The sequence below is a fragment of the Cuculus canorus genome, chromosome 2 (assembly GCF_017976375.1).
Source record: "Cuculus canorus isolate bCucCan1 chromosome 2, bCucCan1.pri, whole genome shotgun sequence".
NCBI classification, from domain to species: Eukaryota; Metazoa; Chordata; class Aves; order Cuculiformes; family Cuculidae; genus Cuculus; species Cuculus canorus.
The window spans coordinates 58,730,435-58,753,305 of NC_071402.1; the positions used below are offsets into that span (position 1 = coordinate 58,730,435).

General features: G+C 36.7%; 1 long non-coding RNA gene across 2 annotated transcripts in view; it reads right to left on the reverse strand.

The window, feature by feature from the left end:
• LOC128851405 (uncharacterized) overlaps window positions 1-20,141 on the reverse strand; it is a 130,335-nt gene extending 110,194 nt beyond the window's left edge. For both annotated transcript variants that reach the window (XR_008448770.1, XR_008448769.1), the window contains exon 1: window positions 19,776-20,141. This is a non-coding gene — a long non-coding RNA (uncharacterized LOC128851405). The remainder of the gene's footprint in view (window positions 1-19,775) is intronic.
• Between the last annotated feature and the right edge of the window lie 2,730 nt (window positions 20,142-22,871).

Sequence of the window (22,871 nt, forward strand, 5' to 3'; positions counted from 1 at the left end):
TGACTTAGATACGGAAGACTAGTTTGTGATATTTTTGCTGATGATAAGTAGTTAGTTATTTCTTAAGAAGCCCAGTTACGTATTTAGGCTATTTCTGGCATAAGAATCTACCCAGTGAAATGAATGCAATTCTTTAATTTACTTCATGACTCTCTTGTTTCTTAAACAATAAAATAAAAAATGCCACTAGTATTGTTTTGTATCTGTAAATGAAATGGTCTACAAAGCTAGAGAATTGAAAATGGCAGTTTTGAGAGTTTCAGCTCGAACCTGGAAACATGAGCTGTGAAGAACAGGGAGAAAACAATACCTTACATTTGACAGGTCCAATTATAGTGCCCTACGGAACCTAACTGCGTACTTAAAATCTTTCCACAACTTTTACTGAGGAACAATGAATTGATAAATATTCTGAGGGGTTGTCTTGTTTTACTCAATTGATGAGGGAAAGCAGACAGGGGGGTTGGGAGTATTCGTTAGAGCTTGGCATTGTTCACCTTGAAGACCTTGGAAGTTGAAAATGAAGGAGCCAGTTAGCAGTTTACTGATAAGTGGGCATTGGAATGCAGAAAGCTGGAAAACAACCGGAAGAAAAGCAGAAAAAAAAAGCAGAAAAGCTGGGAAACAACTAAAAAAAGCCCCAAAACTGGTTGTAAAACAGTAGGGGATTTGGAAAGAGTATTTCCCATCCAAGACCCAATGTGGGATCCAGACAGATCTAAACATGTAGAAAAATTACAGGTATATCCGGAGTGAATCTTGAAGGGAATAAAAAGGACCATTCCCAAACAAGTAAACAAGGTCCCTCTAAATCGCCATCTGAATTCCTAAATCAGCTGAAGGCTATAATGTGCCACAACACACCGCTGGATCCTGGGTCAAGGGTAGGAATACAACAACTAGGTTTTTGGTTTTGGGCTAGTCTATAAGAGGAATAGTGGCTCATGTGAAGGAAGACTGACAGGGATCTGGGGAATCCACCCTAGCAGATCCACTAGTTATAATGAAGCCAGGGAAAGAGAAGAAGAAAGTAGAATTTTCATTGACACAAAGGCAATGTATTCGGTTTTGAATCAAGCTTTGATGTCCCTAGGAAATGACTACATCATGGTAAAAGGGGCAACTGGCCAAAGTGAAAAGGCGTATTTTTGTGAACTTCTAAGTTATAAACTGGGAATACAATGGGGCATCTACAGATTCTTGTATATGCCCAACTCCCCAAAGGCACTTCTGGGGAGAGATTTATTAGAACAATTGAGTGCAATAATCAGATTTGAAAAGGGAGAGATTACTCTGGAGGTAAATGACCGGCAGTATATACAAATAATGGGTTTATCCTTAATCAGTGTCCCACAGAAGGAAAAATAAGTGAAGAAATCATGAACCAGGCATACCTCGAAGTATGGGCCACCGATGTGCCCGGGACTTATGGGCTGTAAATAAAATAATAAAAAACCTTTACCCAGTGGTGGCAAATCCATATACCCTCTTAACTGTATTAATACCTGAACTAACCTGGCTTACTGTTTTAGACCTGAAGGATGCCTACTTTTGTGTCCTTCTCCATGAAGCCAGCCAAAAAATAATTGCATTTGAATGGGAAAACCCTGAAAGGAGGTGCAGAACTCAACTCACCTGGATATTTGGCAATCAACTTGCAAAGGATCTTGAGGCCTGGAAGCCCCACCATAGGAAGGGAGATTGTTGCAGTATGTAGATGATACCCTGACTGCCACCAAGACAATGCTTGCATGACCTGGATGGTGAGTCTGTTACACTTTTTGGAGCTCCAGGGGTACCAGGTATCTAAAAGAAGGCCCAAATAATGCAACGCGAGGTGATCTATTTGGGCTATGAAATTAGCGCTGGACAAAGAACTTTGGGATAGGCCTGAGAAGAGGCAATATATCAAACCCCGAGACTGCAAACAGTGAAAGAGTTACGAACTTTCTTGGGGATGACAGGGTGGTGTCAGCTATGGATCTATAACTATGGACTACTTGTTAAAACCCTGCCTGCACTAACCACCGCCACAAAGAGGCTGTGCAAGCCTTTGAACAGCTGATGTCGGCCTCAGCCTTAGGACTTCAAGATGTGAGTAAGTCATTTTTCCTTTTCTCTCGTGAGAAACAAGGGATTTCCCTAGGGACTGGCTGTTTACGAGCAGTTGCGGCCATCATGCTAAACATCCAAGAGGCATGAAGATTTACCCAGGGCCAGAAAATGAGTGTGTTAGTGTCTGGAAATGAAAGGTGAGTGCTGGCTTTCTTCACAAAGGTTCCTAAAATACCAAGCTATAATGGTGGAATATGATAATATGGGAATTGTGGTTACTAACATTGTCAACCCAACTTCTTTTCTCAGTGGAAATACAGGAGAACCAGTGCACCAGGACAGTTTAGAAACCATCGAAGCCACATAATTGAGCCGTTCAGACCTGAAAGACAGTCCCATGGAAGACGCTGAGGGCTGGTTCATGGATGGAAACAGCTGTCTTATGCAATAAACGACATGCCAGGGAAAAAACATCAAGTATGCAGAGGGATCTTGAGACTGCTGGAAGCAGTCCAACCACCTGAGAAAGCAACAATCATGCACATCAAGGTGCACCAGAAAGTGAATTTGGAACTGGGGAGAGGAAATGAGCTGGTGGACAGAGAGGCAAAACTGGCAGCCAAAGGCGAGGTAAAAACAGAAGAGGCTTTGAACCCCGACAGGCGAATCTCCATAGAATGTAAGCCAGAACACACCAAGGAAGATCAGATAATCAGAAACTTATTATAGACCTGGAAGGGTCATATAGTAAAGAGGGGTGGGTCCTCGTTCCACAAGGGAAACTAATCATTCCCCCTTATTTAATATGGCCTTTGATGAGGGAAGAACACAGGAAGAGACATGGGGGGGGGGGAATTCCCTACTAGAACAAGGAGATAACCAGAACACTAATAAAGGAGATACTACCAGGCTTAGGGGTTCCAGCAACTATGTCTCTTGATAGGAGACCACATTTTATCTCAAAAGTAGTACAACATATCAGTCACTATTTACGTATGAAATCATGACCTCCTACACGGTGGCATTGGACAAACAACTCCAAAAGATTGAAAAACATGAGGTTGAGATGCGAAGTAGGGGTTTGGATGAACCTGTGTATAACATATGACCTGGAGATTATGTATATGTGAAGTCTCTTGCAGAGAGGACTCTGGAACCGCAGCGAGAAGGACCATTCCAGATGCCTCTTACCTCCTTCACAGAAATTGAAATCAAGGAGCAGAGTGTGTGGATTCATTGCACCTGAGTGAAAAAGGCACATGAATCTCCATGGAGGATCACCCAAATCCAGCCAGGAAAATTATTTTTCTCATGATTATGATTATAATTATAATCCAAGGAGAGAAAAGTACCTCTAACCAAAAGAATACTGAGTGGCCTTGGTCTCAAGCTTTTATTGGGTATACTGGAGCCCGGGGAAATATTCTGATCGAAAGGGTTTAAATCTATCAATTGTGGTTATGTATGAAAATCAAATATATGTGATGCAAGAACGGAATGTGGATAGAGAACAAGGGATTCAGCAACTTCAGGGGACTGTAGGAGGAGAAATCAAAGTAGGATGCTGAATGGTTAATAGTACTACCCATAAAAAGGCATCCCAAATTACTATCTCAACTACACCTACAGATAAGAATACAAAGACCTGTATTTCAAATGAATTAGGCTGTTGGCATAATTTTACATTAGTACAGACCATTAAGGTGGTTTTTCTCTGGGCCTATGATACCATTGGGCACTCATTCATATTTAAAATAAATATTATACCTAAGCCTGTTACAACCCAGAATTTATAAGATTGGTCCATATATAGTCAGGAATACAGGCCAATAGCAAATGCTGTTCAACTCAGAATGGTCTCTTAAATGTGTTGAACTGTTAATGCAAACTGATATTTCTGAAATTCAACCAGCATGCTCTCATTTCCTAAAAACATCCTTTGAGGGCTGGACAGCCTGGCTGTGAAAACAAGTGCCCTTCAGGGGCAGAGCACAAAGGGGGCCTAACAGGAATGTTACAGACAGGATTGGAGGTCCTAAATGGAATTGACTCAGAAATACTAATGAATAAATTTGCCACCACAACTAGTGATTTAACAAAATTAAGATAACTTTTACAGTCTTCTCTATTAGCTTTAGGAACTAATCAGTTATAAGAAATGTTACCAAAGTGGGAAAAAGTAGAGGAACAAGACCATGGATTAATAGGAAATGCACTTGGTGTGATCCAAAATAACGTTTCTTTGGCCCTCAGTTGTATACAGGCACAATTATGTATGCAATTGGCTGCCTTAATTATAAGAGAAGGTGGTGAGGGTACTTTCCCACCGAAATCCAGAAAGTGGCTTGGGACAGCGTCACTGGCTTAGAGAGGAAGCTTCATTCCTGGTAGACTCTGGTAAATTTCACCTATGACCCCACTACTTCTACAGCCACAGCCTTTGTGTTTACCATACGTAATGCTTCAATATATGTAATCCACTCCATCATTGCATTAGGATTAAGCCATGATAAGACTGTGCTCTATCCTTCCAAACATAGAACATCGGCATGAATAGTGAACGGGAAACGGTGAGCTGCAAATTTAGAATCTTGCATTACATGAGAACAACAAGGATTCATTTGCTAAATAATGCAATCAGTGCTCAAGACATCTGCCTCGACACTGAGCAAAGCATCTGTCACTTTGAGATCCATCCAGACACTAATCAGAGGACTGTACTTGTAAATATGGGCCAGGGTTGTGTGTGTTTAAGAACTGCTTGCATCCCTATAGTAATAGATGATATAATTATGAATAGTAAGAATCACTCTAATTTCTAATTTCTGTATTTGTAATTTTGTTAAGATTGTTGGGTGTGACTGTTCTTATTTAGCACCGGTTGTATCCCATCAGCTGATAAAATACAGTTATACAATATTTCACAAATTATCACCTATACCTATTGGAATGAATCTTACATTGATAAAATAACTAATGAAACAGTAAATGAAACATCAGGACTTGATTATAATCCTGGACGAGGTCCAGGAAAGTGGGAAAAGACCCTGAAAAAAGTCCACCACAACACAGAAGAAAGAAAGGGCGTCCTAAAAAGGGTAAAAGAAATGTGAACCATCATTGGAGCAACGTGCTTTTTGGATGGTCTCCTACCACGACTGTCAAGTTGTGTCACCTCATTATTGTCCTTCTGATGCTAGTTTTAGTCAGTTTTGTTTGCTCTGCTATGTTGTTTATTTGGAATTGGAGAATGCTACAATGACTAACAATTTTGACTTCTATGTCTAGTGCCCATGAGAATGCATTAAAAGGGTAACTTTCCAACAAAATATCATTCAATTCCCCTTCGAGAGATAAATTACACAGTTGGCAAATAAATTTGCCTATGTTAAAAGGACAGAGGAGAACTAACGAGCAAAAGCAGACAGGGTGTTTGGGAGTGTTTGTTAGAGCTTGGCATTGTTTGCCTTGAAGACCTTGGAAGTTGATAACGAAGGAGCCAGCTCTCCGAAGTTTACTGGTAAGTGAGCTTTGGAATGCAGAAAGCTGGAAAACAACCAGAAGAGACTGTGCTTGCACACAGTTCAAGGGAAAAAAACTTTTTTCATCCTGAGGAAGACTTTTTACTTCATCCCTAAGACCCTGGCCCACGACCTCCAGGAGGCACTACGCAGACGCAAGACTTGAGCGAACTTTCCAGAACTAATTACAATAGGAAGTGGGGAAAGATTATGAATATGCAGTAGGCACTTATAACTATACATATCTTTACACTATAAGTAGCTGCTTGTTAAGTTATATGGTGTGCAAGCTAGGAGTAGAACCCCCTTGCACCTCAGCGCTGGAAATAACCATACCTACTTTATAACTCATTTTGGGTTATAGGATTTGATTCCACAAAACACAACAAAATTAGTTCAGCTGAGTAGTGCAGTTGTCACACCAGGAGGATGACATGCCCTCCAGAGGGACCTGGACTAGCTGGAGAAGTTGTTCTGTGTGAATCTCATGAAGTTCAACAAGGTCCTATAACCTGTGTTGGGGCAATCTGTGGTTTCAATACAGGCTAGGGGTCACCATGGTTAAGACTAGCCCTGCGGAGAAGGACTTGGGGTGTTGACTGATGAGAAGCTCGACACGAGCCATCAGTGTGTGCTTGTAGCGCAGGTCAACCATAATTTGGGCTGCATTAAAAGTACGACCAGCAGGTCAAGGGAGGTGATTCTGCCCCTCTACTCCGCTCCCATGAGACATCACCTGGAATATTGTGTCCAGTTCTGGAATCTCCAACATAGGAAAGATATGGAACTGCTGTAATGGGTCCAGAGGAGGGCCACAGAAAGGATCAGAGGGCTGGAGCACTTCTGCTATGAGGACAGGCTGAGAGAGTTCGGGTTGTTCAGTCTGGAGAAGAGGAGACCTTATTGTGACTTTCCAGTACCTGAAGGGGGCCTACAAGAAAGGTGGGGGCGGACTTTTTACATGGGCATGTAGTGATAGGATGAGGGGGGATGACTTTAAATTGGAAGGGGGAAGATTTAGCTGAGACATTAGGAAGAAATTTTTCACAATGAGATTGCTGGGACATTGGTAGAGGTTTCCTGGTGAAGTTGTGGAAGACCCCACCTTGGAAGTGTTCAAGGTGTTGGTTGTTCAAGGTTGGATGGGGTCTTGAGCAGCCTGGTCTAGTGGAAGGTGTCCCTGCCCATGGACAGGTGGAACCAGATGATCTTTAAGGTCCCTTCCAACCCAAACCATTCTATGATTCTATGATCTCATTTTCTCTAACATATTATTTTTGTAGATATTGTTAACATCCCTGAAAAGAAGACTTTAAAGAAGAAAGGCGTTCATTTGTAAAAGCCTTAATTGAATATTTTCCTTATTACCATCCATGGGGTGTAATGGGTGCATCAGCAGTCTGGCTATGAAAAGAAATACTACTTACCCACTCACTATGTGACCCTGAGCAAGTAAATTTGCTGCAGTGTTCATTTCCTTTCCTTTGACTGTATGTCTAATTATTTTAGCAACAAAATGAATTTGTGGGAAAAGTTGGGTTTTTTATCATAAATATATTCAGTACTGAGAACAAGAAACCCCCAACTTCCAATGTCACTTGAGTGGCTACATAATATAAATAAGCATGCACATGTGTGTGTATTAGCATATTCACACACATTTTCTTTACATATGTACTCTCCAAATACTCTATAATTTCTCTCCCTCTTTTAATATAAATGATAGATTACATACATACACATATTATTGTAGTGGCATAATGTAATAGTACAGATTGTTAATCTAGTACCAATAACTGAGTATTAAGTTTGCCCTACCTCGTTATAGATAGCAGAACATCGATTATATCTGTGCTTTCAGTTCTCTTTATTTTGTACAACCACAGTGGTACAGAAGTAATGAACAATTGACAATATGTGGAAAAAAATTAATTCTGCAAGTGTTTATGAAGGATGCTTTTGAGAATTAGCACATATCGCAAGGATAGTACTGAACACAGAAAGCTCCAGCAGAGAATTTGCCCACACTGGAGCAATGCTGGAGTTTTCCATCAAGTACAGCAATTTATTTAGTCAGCAAGGTTACCTAATATAATTGCAGACTGTAAAATAGAGAACCATTTGCATCATTCAGTCCCTAATAATATCAAATATTTGATATGTTGCATTTTTACATATAGAAATTTAATGCAATAATATAAGTACTTTTCATATTTATTAATATAATATAATATTAATGTAAACAGTATGTGATATTATCATAGAGCAACATATGAGCTAATGGCTTACTATTTTCACAATATTGATACAATAAATACTGTACTTGTATGTTGGTATCAGTATTTTCCCTTGGAGAAGCCTTTTATGCTTGATTTTTGACAGTTTAATACACTTTGGCTTTTGAAGCCAAGCAACTAACCAGCATGCTTTCCCTGGTTGTGTATTCCATGTCTTCTACATGTCTTTTATAAAAATCATACTTCTTGTCCCTCAGTTGAGTAAAGGAGTGGGAAACTTGTTTTCTCTTTGAAAAACCATCACTAAAATTTTAATTTTTGCAGAAAAATTAAAAGAGGGAAGAGTAATACCTTTAATTACTATGAAAAACATTCAAAACAGTGAAGAGGTGCAGTGATTTTTTTTAAATATTGTTTGCAACAAATTTTCCCTTGAATATTCAGAGCATAATAGGACAAAATACAGTTAGAATCTCATTTTATCACAAGGATAGATATACCCAGACGTAGCAAGAAAGTCAACATCATAGAATCATAGAACAGTTTGGGTAAATATGAATGAGTCCTTGATACGCTGTAGAAAAAAACCCCTTGCAATCAAATCCAAGTATTAGTTTAAGGGCTGGACCAATACAGTTATATTTATGCGCAGTATTAAATAACCTTAGAAGCATGTCACTCCCTTTTCCTTTCTATTCTTTCTCAACAAGATGTAGAAGATATAGGTTTTGACCTTCCAAACAGATGGGACAAATTTGTAGCGAGAACTTTAGCCCCAGATGTTTTACTATATGTAGGTAGTAGCACCTACTTTACACCAGATGACTGTTACAAAAAACTATAAGGATTATAGGACTTCAAAATTACAGCTTTAGCACTTATTAAGTAGTTTTAGTAGCTGTGTCAGAGCTCTCTGTTGTTAACAGAGTAAAACTGTTCTCAACTTTCAACTAAATATGAATAATATTTGTATTGTATTTTTCTTTTCAGGTTTTAAAATGAAAGTATATGAAGATATAGTGTATAAATTAGGATTCCTCGGTCCCATATATTGTCTACACACATATGAGAAGTGTGGAGGCCCCTTTACCAGTCATGATCGAGTTAATATAAATGCTGTCCAACTCCAAATGTCAAGACAAAATTTGCCCTTTGTGCCAGCAGATAGTGACTTAGAATAGTGTTCTGACAACCAGATCCCAATATGTGTTTAAAGAATTAGAATTAGAAAATGCAGCTGAGTGATCATGTTTATGCACATGATTGTCAATGCCAGTATTACTACTTGGCAAATATTTAATAAAACTTAAATCTAGGAAATAAATGACTTGGTTTGCGGTTTCTACTCAACAGTTAAATAATATTTTTTTCTGCCTTCCAGAGATAGAATGAATATTACTTATTATTTGTAAGTTACTGGGGAAAGTTACTAAATTCTCCAAAAGTGATGTTCTTTAAAATGAATAACAGTTTTTGTTGCAGAATTTCTGTTCCTCTAGATTTAATTTTGCAGCTTCACTCTAGATTTATTTCTTAAAAGCTTACTTTTAATATGAACTAGCAATTTCTGTATTCTTTTCCTAAATATCTATATATCTAAGCAATACAATCTAAAGATATCTAATTTTGAAAAATACTCTTTGAAATATGATTAAGTCCAATTAAATAAATTAGAAAGAGTATTTTCAGATTTTTTTTAATAAGATATTCTTTCATATTGAGATACAAGTCACTGAAGAAAATTATGCCTTTCAAAATACAGATTGCCAAAGAAGTGGTAACTTAGCTTTACATGTTTAAAGTCCTTCCAGTGAATGTAAGGCAAATTATGGTTCATTTTCTAGTGGAAGGAAAGCTTTTTTTGACCAGCTGTGCTTTTAGGTTTCTGTAAGGCAGAGTTCTTTCTTTTTTTCAGAAAACACAGATGCCAGAATCAAAAAATTTCCTAGCAATTTGTGCATGAATAACTATGAATTTGCCAAATTCTCCTAGCAGTTTTTACAGTTGCTTTTTTTTAAAAAAAACAGAGCATGTGTAATATAGAACACACATACCAGAGATATGCATAATATATCTAATACAGAAAAAATACCAAATGATGTTGGTTTGAGTTAGTTTTTTTATTAAGTAGTCTTCATATTTTACCTCCTTAGGAGTGAGAACAGGAGGTTCTTTCTTGTTCATACCTCAAAATATCTTTTGGGTCTTACGTGTTCTAAAATCAACACTTTGCTTTCTTATAGAAACCAGTTTTCTAAAAAAAGTGTGCAGAAAGAGAAATGTACAGAGAGATATAATTAGTTTACAATAAAACAAGGCCAAGTGTTTAAAGAGCAAAGGCAGGACCAGGAGAAGGGCAACAAAATCTCTTATGTTGTTTCTAAACACATTTTTGTTACGCTGTTGTCGATGAATCAGATGATTGTCAGTCCATATCTGACTCATATTAGTGAAAAATGGACCACAACATTTCTGAGTTCAGATACATCGCATCAGTGTAAATAGCAATGTAGAGCCAGAATCTGATCAACAGTGCTCTTGACATGAGTTAGCATGTAAATAAAGCTTAAAAAAAAATAATAGCTGTTCTGTAAATGCCATCAGGAACTGTGATATCTTGGGGAAATGCTCTGTTGTTTAGTTATCCTCTGCTTGTGGGTGAAGATAAAATGAAAATGTTCAACAGGAAAAAAATAGTTAAATTTTTGCCCTTTTTTTCCTTCTAGCATTCAAAAAATTATAAACCCTAAAGCATGAACCAGCTTCTCTACCACACTGAAATATGAGAATAACATAACTTCTCATGTGTTTTTGTCATTCAATAAGAGCTGAGGGAAGAAGAGAGCCCACATTCTTCAGAGGGACCAATAAGATGTTATTCCTGGAAACTCAAAAATTTAATCACCAATTACTGTTTTAAAGAAATCCATGCAGTAGCAGACTGGGACAAAAGATAACAAGATATACACAAAACACTCTTCATCAGGACTCCAAACTGCATCCCTCAAAGGACTCTAAACTGCAGTAAGAAACTGGATTCTGCCTCATTTGTTACTATCTCTGTCTCTTTCAGTTATTCCAATATTCTCTCAACAGTTCAGCATCACTGATCCAGGTCTTACCCAAAGTATAATACAGATGTCCTTAACCAGAGCACTGCGAGGACTCACCTGTGCATCCCACAGGTGTTCAGGTTACTGAACGCCTTGGCCCCTTTAATCTGCCTTTCTTCCTATGCATGGAACTGTTGCCCTTTGGCAAATCTGACCTTCTTGAGTCTGACCTTGGCCAGATTGCCCTTGGTTGACATCAAGCCTCCAACAAAGCTCATGCCTGTGTTGGATTTAGGGCTCCTGAGAATCTGAATGTCATGTATTTTGAATATCTGTCCCTCCAAGCAAACACAGAATAAACAACTGTTTTTCAACATCTGTGAAAATTTAAAGTCAGCAAGCTTTCAAATTCTTTGTACATGAAGCCATAAGTTTAGTAACAGGACAAATATGACAGCACTCAGAAATCCAGACTAGAAATATTTTAGCTTTTCTTTACTAACAAGAACTACAGTAAATATGACATCTCCCTTGTGATTCTTTATATGCTCCCTCCTCCAACAAGAAGAAGACTATGGAGACTATTCCTGGAATCTACAGTTTAAACCTGCAGAGTGATAAGGTTCACAAAACCACCAGCAAAAGCTTCTCTTCACTATATCAGACATTTTTTTTTCTGCCCTGGAAATCATACCTGTGATAACAGATGCAGCAATATGCAACATTTTTCTCTGCTTTTCTCAGCAATGGCATGACTGACGTGTTTTATAATCCTAGTCCACAGAGTAGCAGATGGTACCTACCCTTTCTCATCCTGTACAAGACTTGATATTTCTTCTCTGCCAGTCATAAGACAAGTTTTTGATTTTTGTTGGCTGCTCAAACCACAGAATTTCGTACAGCAGTAGTTACTTCGCTGCCAATCTCATATCTCTTGAGGGTCAGAGTTAGCAAAAGTCCTTAACTCTTGGTATAACTTTTATGCCAAATATAACAAGCATTGAATCATCACTGACTAGCACTGTTCTTTAGAAAGACAGACTCTCAAAGTGCATGCAAATTAAAGGCAGAGCCATGCTACAGTAATTCAGCACGAAGATAAATCAGTCTCCTTACCATCAGAGCAAATGTATCTTATTAGCAGAAGGCCTGCATGGTCATCCACCTTTTCTGCTCCATCTTGATGTGATATAACAGTCATATAGCACAACGCTCAAACTAATACACCTATTAATACTGCTCAGTAGAGCTTGTTTATTTAGGCTTAAAACCATGATCCAACTGTTATGCTCAGTGTAACTCTTTCCAGCTCACCATGCATGAAAACTGTGACTAAACAACTGTATCTCAAAGTGATCCTGTCCTCTGTTTGTGAGGAGTCTCATGAATCTCAGTAACTCATCCACTCACAAGAAACGTCATGAAATTTGCCAAGGTCCTATATAACTGCAGTTACCATATGAAAGCTGACCTTTGATGAGCACGTAGCAACCTGTGGAAAAGGCAGAAATGGGTGTCTCAAGAAGAATAAAACTACTCAGGAGCAGAAAAGTCCAGTCATTCATGTCTTAGCATACCCATTCAGGCTAAATAAGACAAAGCCTATGAGATTGCACAGTACCTGTAATTTCCTGGGATATTGTTGGAACATTCTAGTACTTATAAATGCATCACAGATCTGACTTACTGTATTTGGCTTTAGCAGTAATATTTTTTGCTCTCCCCTTTTTCCGTAGTTCTTACAGGTGTTTTTAGAACATAGGGATAATTGGTTTTTTACTCCTAACCATCAGACTGAAATGTTAAAAATTTAAGAAACAAAAGCAGATTTTTCCTTTGGAATTTATGCTATAATCCCCAATGTATATTTCTCTTATTTATGAAAAGTGATTTAGTTCTCAAATCATCCTAACTTTTCAGGTCTGATACTCAGTGCAGAACAAAGAGAGCTTTTTAATTTAAGTAGTTTGCTAAATGGACACTGAACCCTTGATGTTGGAGAGACTTCCCATTGCATGCAGGGAAGAGGAACCAGAAATGCAGCAACTGAATAGAACACAGAGTGTGGGAAGTAATTGGCCAAATGAGTGTTTTTGATAATATTATTTGTCATGATTACAGATTACTTATTCACCCATTCCCATCCTTTCAAGTGTCAATCTCATGCTTTCAACTTCTACTAGGTTTTGTGGCTTAAATGTACATATTCAATAAGTTCCGGATGGATTTGGCTCATGCTACGTGGAACCAGAAACTGGTTATTTCAAAACTAGCAAGAAATCCACATATGAATCTCTTACAAAAAGTCTTACTGGTCACTCCTAGATTGTCTTCTTGCAATATTTCCCTGGATATTTCTTTTCGGCCTGTTTCCTCTAAAACATTTCCACTCATTTACAGTGACTGTCATAGATTATTTTTCACTTACATTTTGAATATCTTGAACAGCGCAGGGTTTTCATTAATCACATGGGAAGTAGATGAAAGCTGTACATTTAGATGAACATTATCCTCAAACACACATCATTTTCTTGATGAACACTAAGTCCTGCTTGTCAATTCACTCCATATAAATCTCATTCTTTTATTCCAGTAAAAATCTTATAACAAGCACATAGTACTTTGAAATTATTCCATGACTATAGTGAAACCCAAGTTAGCTATCGTAAGAAAGTAATTAAAGGTAATGTATATCTTATAATAATTATCATATCTCATTATTATACTATCTTATTATTGAAGAGTGCAAAATGAAGAGTGTGCATAAAAGTGCATAATGGACCACTGCAACAAAGAATTAGAGTTATTGCTTAGCTCTTGTTAGCTATCATATCTAGAAATTATTTTAATAATATATTAAATGTATGTTAAATAAAATCTGTGTTAAATTACTATAAATTAAACTTTGAAAGTTATATTTTTATTGTGAAGAGAAAAAAAGGCAAGAACCATTGTTTGTTCCTCTATCTCTCCTTCTTCCTTTTTTTTGAGAACCCATTAAGATTCTGAAAAGCATAAAATAATTTTCAAGTAAAGAACATGTCATTGCCACTTCAAGCCAATGAGTTCAATTGTCCCAAATTTTAAATTTGCTATCAGAAATAAATGTTATGAAAGACTGGACTTGTTCTTGAAAGTTGAGTGTGGATCAGGCAATTGCAAATTAAGTAACTGTTAGGGCAGGGTACACTTCTAATCTTTAAGGCCCAGGGATCTAACTGGAAGGCATTCAAAGATTTGTGCTTGTAAGATAGTTGTTAGTGCAGAAAGAAATAAACTGTTCCCATCCAAATCTTTTCTGACTAATAACTGTAGTTTTGATTGGGTGATTTTCTGTGGAAACAGTTTGCCTTTCTTGAAACATATTTCTCAGCATAAACCTAGGATCCAGTTTGAAGAAAAATGCTGGGTTTCTAAAGCTCTCCCCTTATTTTCTGGCAAATTTGAATGTTTCACAACAGAAAGGAGAGAAGTCTTTTAGAGCATTTATCAAATCAACAATTTCACACTCATTAACATGCAGATATTTAAAGTTATTGAAAATCTATTACATATCCAAAATATATTAAGTGCAGAAAGGACAAAACAAGCTGGAGGAATTCAAAAGCACACAGGTATGTTTTTAGAAAGAAGAAAATATTAAAAAGGATATTTTTTTTCACAGTAAGAAAATAGAAAGGTGAGATTAGGTAAAGAACAGACTTGGTGAGTGAAATGCTCTATTCTGCCTTCAAAACATATTAATATACAGCAGATGGTAAGAGGTATTTAACCTGCATCAATTTGTGACAGTACTTAGGAGATATCAGTATAGATTCGTATTCCCAAGGCAGTTTAATGAAACAAGGCAGTTTTGCCTTACTCAGTTTTAAAAAGTGTGTATATGTGTGTCTGAAAGGTTATAAGCCAGCTGTGTTCGATTTATCTAGTTTCATTCTTCTTCTGGCCGCGTACAGGGTGTGCTTTGTTTTATGACTAAGCAATGAACCATAAGCTGTATGACAGCTATTCTTGCGACAGTCAGTCTGAAAGAAGTTGCCCAAATAGCACACTTCAGTGCACCTGCACTCTATGTTGCCTTGGAGTGGAGAATCAGTAAAAGAGCATTATGCATGTGAATACAAGAAGAAAAACGAATCTGAGCAGTAAATGTCACCAAAATTCATTTGGTGTGTTCGGTTTTACCAGCATGAAAAGAACACCACAGCTCTGCTGTCAGTGAAAAAAGATGTTCTGCAAGTGTTTGCAGGTCGCATGCCAAAGGTTTCTCTTGTTAGATTCTTGCACAGGAGATCTGCTCTTTGTCACCTTCAAACTGATATTTTATAGGGATTAGGAACATAAGTCAGAAAAAAAGCGCATAAAGCATTGTTTTCTCCCTGTGGCTGACTACTGCTAATCTTAAATAAACAAATGTCAGATTTCAATTTTACTGAATTACTGAATCACAGACTGCAAAAATGAATCTTGGTAGGTTTTATTCTTCTAATTCTTTCAAACACAATGGGAGGGGAATAATTTTGCTATACCTGACTGACACCTGCTTACAATAATAATTTTGAACATCTGATTGAAGCGATGAGAATAGCCAAAATATATGGGCCACATAAAGCACTTTTTAAAATTATTTTTAATTTTCTACAAAGTAAGATCTTCCATGGTGACTTCAGGCATTTTTTCTCTATAGAAAAGACAGAAGACTGCTCTAGAAGTTGACCATACATCACTGAAAGAAATGGAAGTCCTAGGATATAATTTATTATGTTAAAAATTTTTCGTGGACACTAATGAGAACACAAATGAAAGACAATGACTTCAACAATACATGAATTTCAACGTTATTTACGAATTACGCTAATGAGAAAAGTATAAGGAAACCTATCTTTGGCAAATTAAGATTTTGTCTTAGAATTTTAAGGTTAAGTAAATTTTATCTTCCATACTTTATAGATGTTATTCTAGGCAATAAGGAAATTGTTACTAAATCAAAATAAACATTATTTAAGTTCAGCATTATTCAATACAAACTGAGCAAAATGTTGAGAATCTCTCTCACTTAACGTCACTACTTAATGGTGCTTATAATATTACTGTCCTCATTATTGTGGACTAAATTGGTGCTGATTCTTATTAAAATGTTTGTTTTGAGAATGTTTTCTACCAGTCTTCATGGTGATTTACATAGCTTTTCTCGACCCAGACCCCTCTGTAGTCTTTGGTGGACTTTAAGATCTCTGAATGAGGCTGATTTTTTTAAAAAAAAAATCTTTTTCCTGCATCCCGCAGTGTAACTACAAAGTTATCATAGGAAGAGAGGTTGAACTGTCACACTCAATCCCTAGAATGCATTTTTCAAAGCCTTTAAAAAGCCATGTCTTTGCAACTGATTTTTGCAAGGATATAGATGTGTGTTGAATGCGTTTCAAAGCAAAACAAAACAGAAAAAAGGAATTAGTAGCAGAAAAATAGAGTGAACTTTAGGCACAGATAAAGTGGGTGGTTGCTTCAGACGATAGATGAGAAAACAGCAAGAGCTGTGATACAAACATCATCTGTGTTTATGTCAAACCTTGGAAAAACAGGACTGCTGTTGCCCTTGTATCCTTCCCAGGACAGTAGGAGTAACAAAGCCCCAAATTTTCCCTTTGTTCTTCAGGCAGCTTTGCCATTTCTCTCCTCTTCCTATGCCAAGAGAATCCCAGATCCAGCCTAGCTTCCGCTTCTCACCCTCAGAGTGGCAAAATCACATTTTCACGTACACTGAGGAGAAAGGGAGCAAAGTGTTTATACTGGAGCTACTTCAGATCGATTCAGAAATTATGCTTTCTTGGGGTTAACGCACAGTAACCTTTCGCATTACAACCTAGTAGAATCCATAGCCAAACAAACACACACCACCACAATCTTTATTGAGTAGCTACACATGAAATTAGGTTAAGGATGTTAGCCAGAATTTGTAGGCTATAAAATTTGAGAGGATTTTTAGGTTGACACTTGGTCAACCAATGTGACTTGCATATTAAGTCAGAACCTTGTATAACAAGTCCAGGGCTTAGTCCCAGTGTTTAGAAGACCACATAATAGAGTTTCACACAGCAGATCAATATCTGCTTCACCTTTTGAAACAAACTCAACTTGTTCTCACTGGATAATGAGACTGTGATCTCCTTTTCACCTCCTGATCCAAAGCCCATGGAAGCCCTTATAAATACTCCTATTGAATTCTAGGAGCTTTGGATTGGGCTTTGAATGATGAAACATGATAAAGTTGCTCTAGAGAGCAATCTTTAGGGTTTCTCTGAAAAGAAATTTGTAAGATCAAAGTCTACTTTTCCAGGCCAGGATGGTGGACTACACAAAGACAGCACATCCGTGTTTGACTGAAAGTACTTGCTTGCAGCTGCTGTATTTCCTTCTGACTTGTAGAAAACCAAACAAAATGGTAACATTTTGTAAATATAATAAAAATGTTGTAATAAATTAACTTGTGAGTGGTAGACTCATCACTTTCTCATTAGATTATTACAGTAGAGAATCTCATCAACAATGACTCATATGACATTTTGCATACATGGGAATAAACAACTATTATCAGATATTCCTTGTAAGTTCTCGACAGCTCTCAAAAACAATGTGTTTTGGTTTGGGCTCTTTTTTTTAAAAAAAAAAATGCTAGGGTGTTACATTAATTGTATCAATATAAGACAGCTTAAACCCAGGAAAGTATAGTGATGAGGAACATTGTATCACTGTAACTGTAACAACATTCAATAACTAGCTTGAAAACAGATTTTTTAATTCTGATGGAATAATTAAATAGAATGAACAAAAAATGTTTTCCATTAAAAAAATATGGAATGAACACTCAAAAACTGACAGAAGCACAAGGTTACAAAACCATTTTATGTTTTACTACATAAATTTTAATGATTCTCAGAATTTCTCCAGTGAGAAAAAATAGAACCTTCCATTCTGAAATGTTCGAATAGTTCCATTTTTATTTTAGCCTCCTTTCCTTGTCTTAAATGTTATCAAATTGACAAGTTTCTAAAAGATACTTTGCTTTTGTTAAATATGGGATTTCCTCATGTACAAATGACATACAGAAACATCCTTGACCCATTCAATGGCATAGGACAAGTAGCATAGGCTTTCTAAACAGACAAGACATAATGACATTGTACACCTTAATGAGGGCATGCCAAGACAGTTCTGCTAATGGTCCCATTCCTGTATTACTTTTACTCTTTTGTCTAAATTGACACTGTGGAAATGAAAGATTTACCAGCTTAAGTGATACACCTTATGCTATCAAAAAAAATCCCTTCTTGTTACTTCTTATTTCATAATATATTTATCTACAAGTTCTTCCTTAGGCTAGATATGAACCAGCTTTCAACGGCAAATGTTCTGAACCAGGAGACAGAGAACATAATCTCTTTTTTGCTTGTTTTTACCTCTTGCTTACATATACCAAAATGCAAACTCTAAGCATTTGAATTTCCTTGATGAACAAAAAATATATTACTGACGAAGGGATTTGGAGCTGGGTATAAACTGTAACGAGATAGAAATCAAAAGCACAAGCAGAAACAAGACAGTTAGAACTTGGCAAGCAAAAAAAGGATTTGTAACAATGTGCAGGTGCATGAGGGTTTGTACTTAGTAGGGATAACTTGTAACTTTTTAATAGATAAAGTACTTAATCTTATATCAGATTAAAACAATAAGACTGGAATGAAGTTTAGAAAACTGTATCCTTAACTTACCTCAGGGCATTCAAATACTAAAAAATCACACCTAAAGAAGGACATTTACATCCTTATTTACAACTTAGATTTACATCTTAGATGTAAATGAGGCACCTGCTGCTAATTGAATATTTAACTAGAAGGTAGTCATGTGTATACAGGTCTTTTACTATGCCATCATAATGAACCAATGAGAAAAGTGATTGTATCTTAGGTTTTTTTTGTTTAAATGCATATAAATACTCTATAATCTACCGGCTACATTAAATATCTGGCCCCCTTTTCTGATCAGAACAGAATAAATACAAATATCTCAAATCTGTGTGTTAATTTGATTTATGCACACTGAGTTAAGAACCCTAATTTGGGGAGATTACAGCTAAAGTATTTTTAATACTACATGTCTAAAAGGTATCTTGATGATACTGAAATCAAAGCAAACTTTACAACAGCTACTCCTCATTAACAAATGGAAGCATATTAAACAGCAGAGCAATAATGTAAGAATTCTGGACTTGCACCTGCATGTGGTGATTACTTTTGACCTGCATATATTTTATGTAAAATACTAGATAATGTTGTGTTGCTTGGATTTTTCCTGCAAGGGGGGGGAGGGGGAAGGGAGGGGTGTAGCAATTCATACAATTTATTATTTTTTTTTAATGAGTGAGAAAAAAAACCCTGACATTCTCGTGGATGAGGGAAATTTGGAGAAGATAATACTGAAGTTATAAAAATAAACTAGTTCAAATTCCAAAACAAGTTTATTGTAACAATATTGCTGCTATCATGTTATTTCAAACAATTAGACTGCAACATAAATTTATGTCATAGGGATTAGTTTTCTGTATGAGACATTGACCTAGAAAGCAGAGAAAAACTAACAAACATGTTTTGGCTACAATAAATGTCTTCATTTGATCCATAGCATTAAAAGTTAAACTCCTGGAAGAACTCTTTTTTTTTTCCAAAAATGTTCCATATCTGCATGCATATGTATGTTTTTCCTAGTCTTGCATTTTGTATTGAACATGTAAAATTTCTGCAGCCATGAACTTGTATTCTAGTAATATAGGATCTCAGGAAGGGAAGAGGCTGGCTGGCATCTAAACTGCAACACACAGTACACTTAGAAACCAAAGCTAGTCAAGTACTCACCTGCTTACTTCAGAAGTATTATTCTCGCAGACAAAGTGGAAGAGGAGCACTTTCATTAAGCTTAGTGATGAATGATTAAGCTGTTTTTGAAGCCAACATAAATGAGCAGCATGGCCGTTAACAGTCAACTCACATAATAATGAAAATCCATCCTGTCACAAAGAGGATAACTTCTTCAGTGTTTAAGGAGTGATTTGAAGTGGAGTATTGTTTCTTGAGGGCCCCGGAACTACTGTAGGAAGTGCATAGCAAAATAAAATCACTAAAGATTTTATTCATCCATTTTCATTCATGTCACATAAAGCAACACAAGAAGCAATGCATCTCCTCTCCTACCTCAAACAATAAACTAAATCCTGCCTTGTCATTTTGAGGGAAGGCTGGCAGGCAGCACCAGTACAAGGCCAATGTAACTTCCAGTGAAATAGAAAAATCATAGAATCATAGAATCATAGAATCATAGAATCATAGAATCATAGAACAGTTTGGGTTGGAAGGGACCTTAAAGGTCACCCAGTTCCAACTGCCGTGCCATGAGCAGGGACATCTCCCACTAGATCAGGCTGCCCAAGGCCCCATCCAACCTGGCCTTGAATCGGTACTGAAGATTTTGCTTCTTGGTTTAACACAACAAAAATAGAAGAAAAAAACAAAAAAAATTCACCTCCCAAGCTTTCCTCCCAAAGCCATGGGAGATAATCTGAGTGACTGCAGTGATGGACACTATTCTGAACAAGAGATAGAGGCAGAGTTGGGCCCCTTAGATGTAACAGATTTCTACACAGAACAGACAGAAGCATTTTGCTGAAACATATCGACAAAAAAAACCAAAACGACATTATACAAATGCAAATTTTTTTAAGAGGTGGTGACTGAAAAAAACCCAAATCAATAGTAACACCTTCCTATTAAACCTATAATACCAAATATATTGGTATTATATATTTGGTTCTGATTTGGTTTTACTATTTTCTACCTACTGGTCAGCTATTCTTTTGCAAAATAAGAATTGATTTGCATAGAGAATTGCCTGCAAAACTAAGAGCAACCTGTTATACAAACAACTTCCTTCTGAATTACTGAACTGATCACTGCTGAACTGGCAATTTTCAGCAGCAGTTCCCAATTTACTACAAAGCTAAGAACGTCTTTCTTTACTCTTCGCAATAAATAGAATTTGTAGCTTGCAAAATTAAAGATAAATCTCTAATATAGACTTACTAAAAACCCATAGCCTCCCTACTGGTAGAAAATACTTTAGCAATAGGTGGTTTCTTTTCCTCAGGAGTGCACCAGAAATAGTAAAACAACCAAAGATTGGGATATGTAGCTGTGACTTACTGTACTGGCATTTCTTCAAGGAAAGAGAGGGAACTGCAAGCATTAAAGACAAATCTCTGTCCCAGACTTCCCTATCCATTACTCCGGTTTATGTGTCTGAAAGAATCTAAGCAGAATTTAGTCACCTTTATGACTTTCAATCTGAACATGTTAATTAGGGACTGCAGCTACACACTGAACAAGAAACAAAGCCACTGTCTCACTATTTTTTTGAAAACCAAAAATATTGCTTTTCAGAGGGCATAAATAGATACCTATTAGTGAGGCAGACTCTGATGCTGGAGATTTCAAAGAAATGCCTGTTAAATTCTGAGATTTCAGTTTTAAAACCAGCTCCTCATCTCAGCACTTCCCATCACCTTGTCAATCTCTAACTGGACAAGGAACAAACGTTGGTTTCTGAGAGCTCCTGCTCATTCTGATGACTGATGTAGACACAGTTTGAATGCTCTTATCTTTTCCCATGCACCATCCAGAAAACCTAAAATCTCTTTACTGTTCTTATGGCCCTATGATTATGTAAAGACTTATCTTGCCTTCCCTGAAAATGCTTCTTTGCTATTCATATACTGATGTGATGACAAAGTGTAAGGAACTATTGACACTTATGTTGTCTGTCTTCAGTTTTTCACTCTGACACAAACTTTTACCAGACCTTTTCACCAGGGAAACAACTTCTACCAGGGAAACAACAACATCTTGTAATCCTATTATTCATACTTCAAAATATTTTAAGTAGGATGAGACATCCTTTATTAATTTCTTTGTCTGCGTACCATAGTTTCAACCTAAATTGGGATGGGGTGTCTTTGGCACAAAAATGAATAATTTTCTTCCCTTTCTGACGTACATTCAACTCTTTCCAGTATTAATATAAAGGCAGATATGTACAAGTTAGTGGCATATGATATAGACTTCTGCAAAGGAAAGATTTGCTTCTTAACAACTGAAAGCTTAAAACTGCTTAAAAAGGGGGGTTCTGTCCTGCACACTGCACATAGAAATACACATTCAGACACCAGAGCATGAAAAGTTTAACCAAATGAACTAAATGCAAAGAAGGATAATTTTAATTCTCATGAGTAGTAAGTTGGCTGAGAAATTTTAATACAGTTTTGGATTTTATTGAAGCCTTTATTAATAAAGTTTATGTAGCATATTATATCCCTGTCTGCACTATTGCTAAGTGCTGTCAGTCATCATGGACTCTCTTTCACTCAAATGAACTGCAGCATAACAAAGAGAAAAATAAACAAGATGACAGTAGCCAGGAATGACAACTGGAGATTTTGATTTATAGATTTTCAAGCATTATCATAGTATGGATTTGCTGTATGGATGTTCTTTAGGGTACTTCTTTTAGGAAACACCTCTCACCTCACTGCTCATTTTTGTTGTATTTTGTTTTATTGCTTTGACAGCTTCTGCAACACAAGTATCACATCTATATATCCATATAATCCATCATTATCTATTCATCATTAAACTGACAATTGGAGTGATTTTTGATTCATGAATAGTTCTGTGTTTAATGACTAACTTAAGCAGTGAAGAAAATGGAACCTGAGTAAAAAAAAAGAAGTAGAACCCACATGATGCAGATTTTTAATCAAAGATTCTTAGCCAGTATTTGATGTTAGGAATATAGGATACCATGAACTTATTTATAAATCTTAGCTCAGATATAACTGATCATTCATGAACAGATACTCTGATATATTATGGTGATTTTTACATGTTCAGATTCTAAGCTTT